At 47.9% G+C, this 13751-nt stretch overlaps 1 protein-coding gene across 1 annotated transcript in view; it reads right to left on the bottom strand.

Annotated features, from left to right (window-relative positions):
* The window catches only part of olfm1b (olfactomedin 1b), a 24795-nt gene extending 21774 nt beyond the window's left edge, over nt 1-3021 (bottom strand). Inside the window, exon 1 of the mRNA XM_076016280.1 lies at nt 2960-3021. The gene's annotated coding sequence lies outside the window, so the exon portion shown is untranslated. The remainder of the gene's footprint in view (nt 1-2959) is intronic.
* Between the last annotated feature and the right edge of the window lie 10730 nt (nt 3022-13751).

The raw sequence follows: 13751 nt of genomic DNA, 5'->3' as shown, positions 1-13751 counted from the left end.
CAGATGGTGTGTTTGTAAAACGGCGCACCTGTTCTCATGTTAGCCAGGTGTTTCGTGGACCGGCATGAAAACTGTGGTATTTTCAGAATATGATGATAAAGGTGAATGTACTGCGTACACGTAGACAAACTTTATTCGCAGCGTCCTCTTGACAATGGCGACAACATCGTAACATCCGAGTTTTTTTCCTCTCTCAATTCTCCAAAGGCTGCTGGCCTTTGAATGCAGGCTGCTTGCTCTCACCGCATGTTAAGCAGAGTGGGCTAGCTTGCTTTAAAATAAATAGATCAATAAAAGATGGAGGAGATCCAACACAAACCATCTGGTTTCAGCTAAAGGAGAAGCTTGTCGGAGGTTGCAAACAGGGGGCTAAGTTTCTATTGATTTTATTTAATTTCATGTGGCCACACACCGCCTAGTGTCAAGGATGCAAATTAAAGATCTGCAATATATCCAGATGTCTTGTCAAGACAGGTTTCTATATCATTGTTCAAATTTTGAAAATAGGAAAAAAAAAATATGTATCGTGCTGGATTTATAAAATGTACGCTGCACAGATTACAAATGTTTAAAGGCACGCTTGATTAGATTATGTTGTTTATTAGAAGAAGAAAAAAAAGCCATGACATCACAGCTGATCTGAGACAGACAGACATGACGTGGGACGTTAGCAAACAGGGATGGGACGTTAACATAATGCATGCGATGTGCTTTCTTGCCACTAGAGCACTAAATCTGACAGACTGGGCCTTTAACTAAGATAATAAAGGAAGTGGTGTAACCCCCCCACCCACCCCCCGTGCAATGAAACACTGAACAAATAGGAAAGCCCAGCAGGTGAACTTTGCATTATATGTGACCTTTCAACTGAGATATTTAAAAATAAATAAATAAATAAATAAATAAATAAAAAACCCATACATTTCAAGTTTGGTGCCCTGCTTCTCTGCGGGGGTGTCAGCCTCCAACTATACAATATAAAATCCTGCTTTCAGAGTTGGACACCGTGTTTCTGCGTGGGCGGTGCAGTGCTATCGCCTCGGCACATGTATAAAACGGCCCGTTAATTGAGTGGCACTGTGTTTCCTAAGCTGCTCCGCCGCTTTCTGAACTACATTAGAGCTGGACTGCTCAGCAGGGGCACAAGTCACATGCCCCAATTTTATCCTTTGTTGGACTGAGGACAGGCAAGTCAGCCTGCTAATGGCCCTAAAGGGCAGGTTCACATCTCTCCATCCACTGCCGTGCAAACCAAGATGCTAAATCATTCTTCTCGAAAGGATGGATCATTTATTCTTTAATGACTTTAATGTCCCCTCTTGGCCGAATCTGGAGTTAAGCGAAGATTCTTCTGTTGGAGCTGACGGAGCGAATCAGCGGATGAGAAAATGTGTGTGCGTTCCTTTATTATTATTATTTTTTTTTTAAAGAAGTCTGAGCTTGATAAATGAAGCTGCGATGATGAGGATGATGATGATGAGGATGAAGATGTAGGGGAATGGGAGGGTGGCTGGTGGAGAGGAGAACGCCTCGGACAGAAAAGAGGAACATTTGTTTGGCAGCGGGAGTCCTCTCCCTGCATGGTGGTACTCAGCCCACACAATGTACGGCAGGAGACGCGTCTCACCGGCCAGAATTAAAGTTTTGGTCTGGATACCAGCGAAGTGCGGCAGATCCTCTAATCAAGGCTGATGAAATTCTCCATCATTGCAAAACGCTGGCGAAGGCAGAACGGGGGTGGAGGGGGTGTGTGTGTGGGGGGGGGGGGGTTTGTTTGTTTGGATGTTTACTAAAGGTCGTGCACAAGAGAGAATATCTAAGCTTAATCAAATTAATTAACTCCAGGCTTCTTCTGGCGGGCGTTCGCCTTGCACAACAACAACAACAACAAAAAAAAAGGACAAAAAAAAAAAAAAAAAAACACTAATCATGTTGACAGGTTTGATTACGCCGCGCAACTTGGCGAGGGCGGGACTAACGAGCGTCCAAAAACTTCTGGGGTACATCTGCGGTGAAGTCGGCTATGATTTGTCAATGAAAGAAACGTCATCCTCCAAAGTCACATCTGATGTCTTCCCAATCTGTTGTTGTGCCCGTAATAGGTTTCCGTCTGGAAAAGAGCCCACAGAGAACATTTGGAAAAGCCGAGGCCACTTAGTAAAAGAAAGAAACACTTGGAAGCCGAGAGAATGAAACCTCTGTCAGTCACGTTCCAGACAGAACAATCTGTCGAACGTCGAGGCTAAGACCTGGACTCCGTCAACAACAGAGTTTGGCAGCAAACAATGAAGAACTCCTTCCAGGGAATCAGACGTCTGGACTGAAGCTGAAAACTGAAATGGACCCTTCGCTGTCAAAACACAGCTGTCAATCTCGTTCCCTCACAGTGATGCAAGTGAGTGACTCGTCTTCTACTGTACCCCGAAAAAGGATGGTTGGGTTTGTCGTGCTTGTGAGATAGATTAAAAACATCAGGGGAAGAATTCGAATTTTACCGTCGTAAATAAATTGCTAGCGACATTCGCGATGTTTAAAGGTTGTAACGTTGAGCCCGATCAAAACTGAAACTGCGGTTGGATCCGACCTTCCCCCCCCAACCAAATCCTTGCTAGCTCGTCGCCGCAGGTAGTTCTTCAGCTTTGGCGGGCAGCTCACCACTTCCTGCTCTATTGACAGGGAGGAGCCGAGTGATTTGTTGTGACAAAGATCAACCCATACGCGTCAGACTGGAGCTCGTCTCCACGCACGTGTCGCGGATCAGACCTGAGACGCCGACTTCGGGGACTTGTTTTCTCAGGGCTGCCTCCGGATAGCTGTCAACATTCAGTTCCTACCCCGTCGAGCTCCAAATGCAAATTGGCAGATTGACTTGTCTGCATGCAGGCGCGCGCAAGACGTCTTCTTTGTAGTTTTTGCGAGGGGAGGGGGGGGGGGGGGAAATTGCCTCCGCTGCACTAACCCACACACTGGCATCGCCTTATTCTGCTCACTCCTCCGTCCTCGCTGCACTTGAGGAGTTACCTAAAAAGTGGAGAGAAAACATCCACAGTCTCCATAAATACATTTGATTTTTTTTTTTTTTTAAATAAAAAACAGGCTCACCATCTGAAAAGCGAGGGCTAAATTTACCCAATAACCCATTCACAGTCTCACCGGTTGACTTCTTTTCTACCCTCCAGTTTTCGAGTGTCCTGCGAGCAAGTGGCAGCGAGGCACAAAATGAGTGCAAGAGCCACAGCTTAAACTGAGACCCGAACAGAATTTGTCCGCCCCTCCCTCACCGCCTCCCCTCGTGTGCACTCCGCAAGGTGCGTTTGCCGTTACTGTTTGGCCCCGGTCGTGTTACATTTTCTTCCGTTTCCCAACAAAAACCTTGCAAACCTCTGATGGAGCCGAGAGTTTGTACCCGGCTCTGCTCTCGCAAAAGAAGAGAGCGTTGAGAAGTGTGATTCAGCGGCGCCGTGCGTGTTCCGGAGGCAGCGGTATGAATGCGTTTGATAATAACTCAGCCCTCAGACCTTGGGAAGATAAAGACGAACAGGCTGTGAAAAGAAAAGAAGAGGAGGAGGAGGAGGAGGAGGAGATGCTGAAGGAAAAGAGGAGCTCTGGGGGTGGGGGGTGAGGGGGGGGTGTGAGGGAGTTGCAGTTTAAAAGGGGGGGGGGGGGCGCAGATGAAAACATCCATCGCTGTGGTTGTCAGTTTTCGTGAGAGTTCGGTGGTAATGACGGCGCGGAGCAGCGATGAATCACACCGAGGGCTCCATGAAACAATGAATCGCACTTGAAAAGGTGCCGCGTTCCGGCCAAACCTCTCCGACAGTAGCAGATGGAGTTCAGAACGTTGCCCTGCTGTGAAGCAAGTATTTCGGGTGGGCGAGCGCGCGGATCGCAAACTGGACGCCGCTTTGGATTTGAAGGCTCAAAAGGAAACATTTAAAAGCTGGATCCGGGTCCGATCGGACTCCTCCCGTCCCGCTGGACGACTGGACGGTTCGCAGGAAGCCACCGAGCTCGCTGGCCTCACACAGGAAGTCCCCCGGGCGGCAGGACGGAGCGGCCCTGCAGGCCAGCCCTCGGGCCCCGACTTTGATCCTCTGGCTAAACACTGTGATTTTGGCTCATGCGGACCTTCCCAGCAGCGGCGCGCTGTCCCCCAAACAGTGCCACCCGAGCAATCAGCATCCCTCCGACACAGAGATGGCCCGCTCGCAGATCTCCGCGCCTGAACCTTTTAGCGACTGCTTGCTATGAGGCAAAGCTAGCAGTAAAGAAAAGTAGAAAAAGGATCAACGTTTTTGCCATTGACATTTTTGAATTTTTGTGATGTCACAAAGGGCTCATTTTCCCCCCAAAAAACGGGTATTTTAGCACAAGACGTGAAACAGAATAGATTTTTCTCATTTCCCGGAGATTCGAACTGGCAGCCCGTAGACCCGCAGTGATTCTCTTCCACGGAATTGCACGTTATCAAGTCCGACTTGTTTGGATTCCATTTAAATCCGCTGCTCCCGCTGATTGTCTGCCGCTGCTTGCTCAGACTGGGCGGTCTCTGTCTTTGCCTGCTCCCGTATATAGGGCTGCGGCTGCGGCGCTGTTGCCGGAGGGCTGATGTCAGCCGACGACTGCCACAGCTCTGATTTATTTCTGTGTGTGTGTGTGTGTGTGTGTGTGTGTGTACTGGAGCGTCTGAGCTTGCGCGTGCGTCTTTGTCCGAGTGGGTTTTGAGTGACGTGCGGCCCGCTCGCAGTGTCTGCAGAAATCTCCCCGCCGAGGAGGATCCATGCATCACCGTGCTGCGGCGGCGGCTGCGGCGGCTGCGGCGGCTGCTGCATATACAAAATTGATGACCACAGGGTATGTAGGTCAGGGCAGACGCGCTCGGAGGGATCCGGGCGGACAATGGACGGCGGGTGGGCGGAGGTGGTAGGAGGCCGGCGGCTGTGTTGCAGCAGAGCAAAAAAAAACAAACAAAACAAACAACGAGCGCAAAAAAAATCAAGAAAACAAGACGTTGAAAATGATAAAATAAATGGGCAGAAGTGAGAAGGGGTGGGGGGTGTAGGGGTGGGGTGGGGGGGTCAGAGAACGGACAGGCGGCCTCTTCTGCGGGCAAACTACCATCCTTTGTTTGCTCTTCAGACGCGGCGTCTCTGCGCGCGCCTCGTGCTCATGTCGCAGCTCATTACGGGGACGGCGCTCGGCAGAGAAGCAGCCGCAGGACGGCGGCCGTGGCGCGGCAGCGCGCTTTCCGCCCCGCTGGGTTGCCAGATTTGCAAACGTCTTCATCGTGCGATGGGAACAAATATGACAATACAGAGAGAGAAAAAAAAAAGAAGCTTGCAGCGACCTCCTGCATGTGCCCGAGTATTACAAAAAAATAATCTCTCTCTCTCTCTCTCTCTCTCTCTCTCTCTCTCTCTCTCTCTCTCTCTCTCTCTCTCTCTCTCTCTCTCTCTCTCTCTCTCTCTCTCTCTCTCTCTCCTCTCTCTCTCTCTCTCTCTCTCTCTCTCTCTCTCTCTCTCTCTCCTTTAAAGGTCAACTGGCGAAGGCAGCGGCGGAACGCACGAGGGCTTTCCACGCTGGGTCGAGAGCGCGCCGAATCAAAGCACAGAATTGCATTAATTATTTATCTCCGGCCGTACTTAGAGAGTCATCTCTGCTCGCCCGAAACCAAATAGCGTGCACATATTATGCTGCGGTGCGTTTAGGGTTTCCTGAGCGGCATTTATGGAGTTGTTTTATTTTCATTTTTTCCCAAAATGCAAACGCTTCCGAGCAAAGCGGCCACGCGGCCCTTGGATCGGTGGATGCGCTGATCAGAACCAGCAAGTGGAACGGAGAGCTTGTCGTCGACAGATGAATTGACAATTGGAAAATGATGCCTTGGTGTCGTTGTGAACGTACGTTGGTTTCAAACAAAAGGACAATTGGCTTGGGCAGGTGGAAACATCGCAGGTTGTGTGTTTCCCACCACTAGTTGTGGGCATTGGTTCTGATTCGGAAACGGACAACGGGGACACCGAAGGCGAGCAAACTAACTTTTTTGCAAAGCGGTTTTAAATTATGCCGTTTCCGCCAAAGTTACGATGCAAATTTCTTCCAAATGTGCATTAATAGCCTTTATGGAAAGGCACTTACTCCCAGCACTTTATGTTGCAAAAGTGCAAAGTTTGATGAATTTTTAACTATCGCTAACTGCTTCTTCTTTTTTTTCCTCGCCCAAGTCTTTTATGTATATTTTATCATGTTGCACTTTGAGATCATTACATCCACGCCGAATGATGACTCATCTTCTGGACAAAACGCAAAGCTAAAACTAAACCCGAAGAACCTGCGTACCCCCCACCCATAAGACAATTTCAATCACAGCTCCACAGAATAGGCCAGTTGTGTTGTCGCAGAGGACGCGGTTGTTAGCGCCACAGGAAGCGGCAGACACAAAGATAGCAGGCGCGTTAGTATTCAAAGCTGCTCTACTTAAACCACCGAGCTGATGGGCTGATTTAGCTGGGGATGAAAACGTGTGAACCGCGGCGCCCAAAAACGCGGCCCTACAGGAGATTTCAGAGTCACTCAGAAGTCGGCCGCGGCCGCTCTGTGGAGCTCACGTCAACGCCGCTTTTCAAAAGCCCATCAGCCGGAGCCGCGCGGATAATGGTGATGTATTTGCTGCTGTGGGACATCTGAGCAGCGTCGCTTCAAAGCGCCGCCTGCCAGTTCTTGTCGGGCTCCCTCGAAAAAGAAATCCCTCCGTGGCGAAATGAAGAAGAAGAAGAAGAAGAAGAAGAAGAAGAAAAAGAGAAGAAAATCAGACGCATTGGAACGTCCGGTGGAACGTGCGCGACGTGCCCGGGATAATCTTCCCGGGATAAAGGTCGGGCTTTTATCTGTGCTTTGAGACTCGTCTGTACCTGTGGGGAGGAAAGAGATTTAAGTGCAAATACAACGAAAGTCTGGGTGGGGGGGCGGGGGTGGATAGAATAAATCATCTTTTCCTGCTTGTGAGATGAGTCCATTAAATGTGTGCAGCGTTGAGACATTTCATAATGTGTATATTCACCCACATTTATATCTGTGTCTCCCGCCTCGCTCTCTTTTTTTCCCCTGTGTGTGACACAGTTTTCGTCTCTTTGTGCCGTATCTGCAGGCTGCCCAGTCAGGGGGGATTCATCACCCCCCCGTCCATGCACCGCTTGTTAAAACCCTCACTGCCTTTTTTTTTTTTTTTTTTTTTTTAACCCTCCTCTCTCCGCTCTATATTCATCACGTTGGTAATATTTTCTGCTTTCGGTGCCCCCAGGGGTCCCTCCTTCTTTTTCCTCTTCTCCTTCCATCTTATTCTGCTGCAGCTGGTCAAAGAGCATCAATGAAAAGAGTGAAATCAAACCGTGTCTGGTGGGACTGGCAGATATGAGAGCGAAGGCCATTCAGAAGTATTGTGTCATACGCTGAGACAGAGTCTGGAGGAGGAGGAGGAGGAGGAGGATTTTTTTTTTTTGCCCACCCCCTGCCCTTCAAGGGCATAAAACATTCATGAATATTACAGCCAAATTCATGTGCGGTAACATGGCTCGGTTATTGCAAAAAGTGATGAGAGAGAGAGAGAGAGAGGGAGCGCCCACGCTGCTACAGCCCAAAAAAAAAAAAAAACCCAACAGAATTTCAAAAAACGTCGAGATTTCTCGTCTCCGGTGTGACCTTCGCGGCGCGGAGCACGGCTTTGCAGCGCACAAGAGCGGATACGCAAACACATTCCAGCTGGACAAATGCTTTTTTTTTTTCCCCCACCCTCTTCTTTGCATATTGATCTGCAACGCACAACAGAAAGACATTTAAACCAACCCCCCCTCCCCACTCCCCACTCCCCTCTGTGTGACATGCTTGCATTGCAGATACCCTGCAGCATTTTGGCCTTGTGCATATGTGTTAACACAGTTTCCGCCCAACGCACGTCATCCTGAGAAGGGCATTTTAGTCGCGATGCCGCAAAAGCCCAGTTGGCCCAGTTGTTGAGGTCCTTCTTGTTTGTTTTTGGGTCGGTTTGTTTTATAAGTTGCATCAGAAATGTCCACACTTAAACGGACGCCAACAAACATTCTAACGATCCCGGTGACCTTTGCTTTCCCTCAGCTGTTTGTTGTCCTTCTGCCAAGTGCCCATTCCTATAGATCATTCCACTGAAAGGAACAATAGAGCAGCGCAATCACATAATGGATTGGGACCATTAGGACCTAGATTGAATGGTAATGGCATTAACCCCACCACCACCAAGAAAAACAACACCAGATTCTCAAAATAAACCCCAGTAGTTCCAACTTGGACCGTTAACTTTTTCCCACCGCTAACTTATTTCAACACTTCCGTCTTCGCGAGTGAGAAGCCCTCCTCGAGCGCAGCCGCGGCCATTCCTCCCCCCGCCTGGGAGCACAATGTGCCACTAGTCAGGCAAAATGTCAGCACGCGAGTCCATTGATTTCATATGAATGGCTGATACAAATGTCCCATTAGGGGATTCATCTGGAGCGAGCCGAGGCCCATCGGATGCGGCGGCGGGGCGCCTCCTATTAGCCGCTCCATCTTCCGGCGGCACAGATTAATGTTGATCACGCGCGTCCAAAGACTCATCATCTGTTTGAGGGTAGAGAAAAAGAAATCAATCTGGGCTCGGGCCCCGCGGCTCTACCCTGCTTAAATATTGGGCCCCGCGAGGGGAGAGATCAATGACCACACCGGAGGCAGGTGCATGATCCAATTACACCTGAGCAGCAGCCAAGCATTCATCTTCCTCAGCGGCATGCTCCGAGGGCCGTAACACCTCCCGCACCACCACCAACCCCCCCCGGACTAAATCCCAGAGCGTAGGTGTGATAGAGGGAGAGGGAGAAACGCCAAGGCTGGAAGACGGTGCAGATAGAATGTGTCTCATCCTGAACCCGTTGACGGACTGATGGCACGAGGAGCATTTGGGCGAAAACCGCACCATTACCTCATTAAACACTGGGTATGTTTTTTTTTTGTGTGTGATTAATTTGGACCAATTGATACGTTTCTAATTCATTCTCTTTTCTTTAAATTGTGTTTTGCTTAATGAGCGTAAACACACTCATATAAAATATCAAATATTAGAGATCAAATATTCTATTGAAAGGAAGCGCCACATTTTCATTCAGTTCCTGTTTGATTATTTTCACAAGGCATCAGCCAATCAGCAGGGCTGATTGGCCACACTGTGTTTTAGCAAGTGTCCAAATCTGGATCTGTTTTTTGATCTGATTTTGAAACTGCCTCCCGAAAGTGGATTCGAATCAGCTTTGGCAAACATTGGATTTCATGTAATTTGTGACTGTTCAGACTACAAAAAAAAACAAACATTTGGTTTCAATCTGCATGGGCTACTAATCGTATTGTGGCTTGCAGTCTGAACACGGCTATTGCAATTTGTCCACAATTTACCTCAGACAAACTGCCAGGCACTGTTTGGTGTCAATGGGTTCCTGCTGATGTGTCCTCTTCTGCCTCACACGGGGCACAACATTACACTCCTCATATTGTCCCACTGCCTCCCGAAATTACGTTCAGTCAGAGCGACCATTTAATAATTTAATTTGAGTGCTTGTATGAGGAGGCGAAACTCTGAGTTCATTATCCCTGCTTGAGATCAAAGACAACCCCATGGCTATGATTGCTAGAAGCCAATGCTTATTTTGACGCTGCTCTATTCCTGCTCAAATAGAGCTGATCCAAGTGAAATAAGTTCAGTAGCTCCAAGTACTGCTAAACCTCTGCTGCAATTATGAAAATATTACACTGCGGGCCAGCCAAAATATTCTTGATGCGAAATTAATGACCCACGACTATGTTGTTTATTCGTAAAGCATCAGGTGTGTAACTTCCTTTAGGATGTTCTGCTAAACAAACACCCCCGTCTGGCCAAGGGGGAGCTTTGAGATATTTGCTTCCTGACCTTTTTCCACCCCCCCCGCCTTGTCCACTCAAATCCAGCCGGGCACCCGTCAACAAAGGCACAACGGCTCCAAAGGTGAGCAGGACGTACAAAAACAGAGCGTTGATCGAATCATAAAAGTGATCCCTCTGATTAACAGCAGATGTTGCACTGATGCATCATTAATGAGGAAATCTTACTATCCAAGTAAGGCGGCTCCGTAGCACTGCCGCGCTCCGACGCACAGATTGAGAGGCTGTTTTCAGCAATTAGGAACATTAATGCAGCTAAAGAATTAACGCCCCAGCACTTAAGTGGCTCCGTTGCACCTTGATTTAAGACCGGGGGCACAGCTGGGCGGTTTGGTATTTTTGCAGGGGCTTAACAAAACAACCCTCATTTCTGAACGCCGCATGCAGCAATTTCGGCATTTTACAGTTTGCCGCGCACATTCGCGAGCCACTTTAGGAACAGCATATGCCGGGAAAGAGCTGCTGCTAGGGGTGTTATGTATACAGTGGCAGAAGGAGCGCTTTGAATGCTCAGCAAGGCATTTCAGATCTGCTACAACACTCCCCGAGCTTTAGCTAGGCTTTGGCTTTCTATACTGGGATGTCGGCATTGCCGTCCTCTCTGCCATCTTTTAACACCAAAGCTTGAACTTGTGTGTTTCTGACAGTTAACAAATCTAAGAAGAGGATTTGGCTCCAGTGGATGGAGGATGTGTACAATACATAATAATAATGCCCCCCAATCTAATCCATTGACTACAATAGTTTCACCCGCAGCAGCCCCTTTTATTTGCTCCATATTGCAAGCACGAGGGTTGAAGCCCTTATCTTGTCAACATTGGCAGTGTTGTTGGGATTGCCCCATAAAAGTAATCCAACGACTGATCACTGATTTCTCCTTTAAAAGTAATCTAATTACTTCTACAACTACTCTGTTTCATAAGTAATCAATTTCTAATTACTAACTACTTTAGTTAAAAAACGATAAAGTAACAGTTGCTCAGTGCTGTGGAATAAACTTTATTAAAGGGCAGATTTTGTAAATAATAAGACATTTTTAGCTCGCAAAAGATTTCGGGAAAGTAATGGAATCCTTACTTGATGATATAATTACCAGCTTTGCCACAGTAAATCCCGTTACATTACGCAGCTACTCAACAAGTAGTTTAATCACAGGAGTGGATGACTTAGTAATAGATTGCTCGACAACATTGGTCATAGACAAATTCATCAAGTTGCTCTATCATCGAGTGGCTGCACAGTTGTCGACCGCATATCCACGATGCCAGAGTCCCTGCTGGTTTGACTTCCGGTGACTGTGGAGGCCAGCGTCATGTTCGAGAAACCACTTTGAGACACCATTTCCACCGGCGTCCCAAGAGTGGGAAGATCGTCCTCTGTGGTCATAAAGGGAGCGGACGCAGCCGGCAACAATCCTCAGGAGGGTTGTTGTGTTTGAATCACCGGCCCTAAAGGCTTCAGAACCTGCCGATGACAATATCTTCTGCACCATTAGAAGCACCAGCAGCCGCCTGAACTTTGGATACCGAGCTGGTCGAATCCCTGAGCCCTGCCAGTGCACAGCGGCAACATCATTGACATCAATTCTCTTCTTTTAAATTCCCAGGGAGTGAAAGTGAAAAAAAAAAAATGTACCCACCTAAAATCTTAAAACAGTCACTGGTTGTTGATTGTCATTGGTGAACTCCACATGCCAATGCTCCTCAGTTGAAGAAAAATGAACGAAATGAAACAGAAATAGATGTTCATCTATCATTAACGCCGCTCATCAGCAGATCATCTGTCTTTAGGCGTGACACTGTTTCCGCTCGCTGCGGCTCGACACTTTAACCAGAGCTAGGACTGCGGGAAGGATCTAGAGGGTCCAGACTGCACGTTCTGTCTTTGATAAACGCCTTTTTTCTTCCTTTGACGGGAGGACGCTGTCGGTCTCCCGTTGGCCCATTGCATCAGCACCGTCTGCGAGTGCCTGCCCGCGAGTCTGATTTGTGCTCACTGATCCAAATCATGTAAAAGAGAGAAAGAAAGAGAGAAAGAAAAAAAAAACAGCCTGCCGACGAGTTGCTAGCGCAGAATAGATTGATGTTTTCAAACATCTGTCCCTCCAGCTGGATACCCAGCAAAATGTGAATCCTGCTTTATTTGGCCGGAATAATAATTTGATAATAAGGTAGCACCGTATTGATTTTGAAAGCAGTCCAACTCCGCACTGCCCAGAGCTTGCGTTACTAAAACGCTTCAAGACTTCCCTGAGTGGCTCTGACACTGAACGCTGCGATGCTCGAGCCGAGCCCCTTTCCGAGGGGAGCCAAAAATCGCCGAAGCGATAATCGGTATGCCGAGCGTTTTCAGGCGGCTCTCCTTTTTCTCCCTTTTTTTTTCCCTTGAAATTGAATTTCTAATGCAATTTGAACAAGCATCTGCAAGGCTTTTACAGGACCCCTCTCCGTGTTTGATTTGGTTGCGGCAGAATAAAAAGAAGATATTGTGCCAGGGAAATGAATTTGTATCCCGGCGCAGAACACAGACTTCATCCAAAAATCATTAGGTCTGAGTCGCCCTCCCCACCCACCTCCATCTCGCCAGATGAAGCCAGGCGGCAGCTATGAATGAGTAATTTGCATCACACTGGGCATCATTAGCATCCTTTACGAGCCTCTAGACGGCAACATTTGCCGTTTTGTTTTTTTCTCCAAGACAGAATTGTCCTTGCTCTCGAACCTGTCGGATAATAAAAAACCCAAAACACCTGCGACAAACAAGACTTTCTTCCTCTTGGATTTATTTTTGTTCAATCTTGCCATTTGTCGTAGAAAAAAATGATTTGAAATACAGGGTTCCCTTGAAAAATACTTCCAAATTACTATTATTCGCATAATAAGGCAATCAATCAATCAACCAATGGACCAATCCACAACACAACCACTATTTGTCCCTTCAGGACGATTTAAAGGCACCTGCAGCAGCATGACAACACAATTACAAACCAAAAGGTGATTAAGAGTCACCAGGAAACTGGTGCAGAATAAAAATAGATTAAGCGTCTTAGTATCTATCAGACACTCTCCATGAGAACCAGGGAGTCGGACAGAGATGAAGTGGATTTCCGGATCTTAATGAGCACTTTTCTCTGACGTCACCCCCCCCCCCCCCATAATGAAGTCAGCTAATTAAATTTTCCTCCGCTCTGAATGAAAGGCCAGGTTAATCCGGGTTCAAGCTGTTAGCCAGGCATACTAATGTTTGCAATGAGAGCAGATATTTCAGGCTAGGCCAGATAATGACTTGACACGACATTTTCAAAGGTATTTCTGTTCATTTCCCTTAACAAATGTGTGCGTTTTTGAGACCAAAGTCATTTGGTCTAATAATAAACTCACATTTTACAGACATTTTGGAATCAATACACCCATACTCTCACAAGGTTGGGTGGATATGAGGTGGATGCCTCACACCACGCTATTGTTTTGTTTGGGCTAAACCTCCGCTGATGCCCAGAGTGTTGAACCGCGACATCCATGGAAGGCCACATCGGCTTGCGGCTTGGCGAGTTTGCAGTCTGGGACCTTTGAAGGATGTAAGCCCCCTGGCAAATTCCTCGAGCTGCTCCTGAGCTGTTTTTGTGACGAAGCCGCACGCATTGCGCAGCGATGGGGTGGCCGGGCGCCACCAAGGTGTTTGCTACCACATTGGGAAGCCAAATGAGGACCGTCGGTGCCATGAATTGTGTTTTCAGGGTGATGGTCACGGCCCTTGAAAGGTCCAAAAGGCTGCGA

Source organism: Nelusetta ayraudi, unplaced genomic scaffold (assembly GCF_046127955.1).
Source record: "Nelusetta ayraudi isolate G7.1 ecotype Tasmania unplaced genomic scaffold, CSIRO-AGI_Nayr_v1 ptg000221l, whole genome shotgun sequence".
Taxonomy (NCBI): domain Eukaryota; kingdom Metazoa; phylum Chordata; class Actinopteri; order Tetraodontiformes; family Monacanthidae; genus Nelusetta; species Nelusetta ayraudi.
This window is presented reverse-complemented; position numbering and strand designations above follow the sequence as displayed.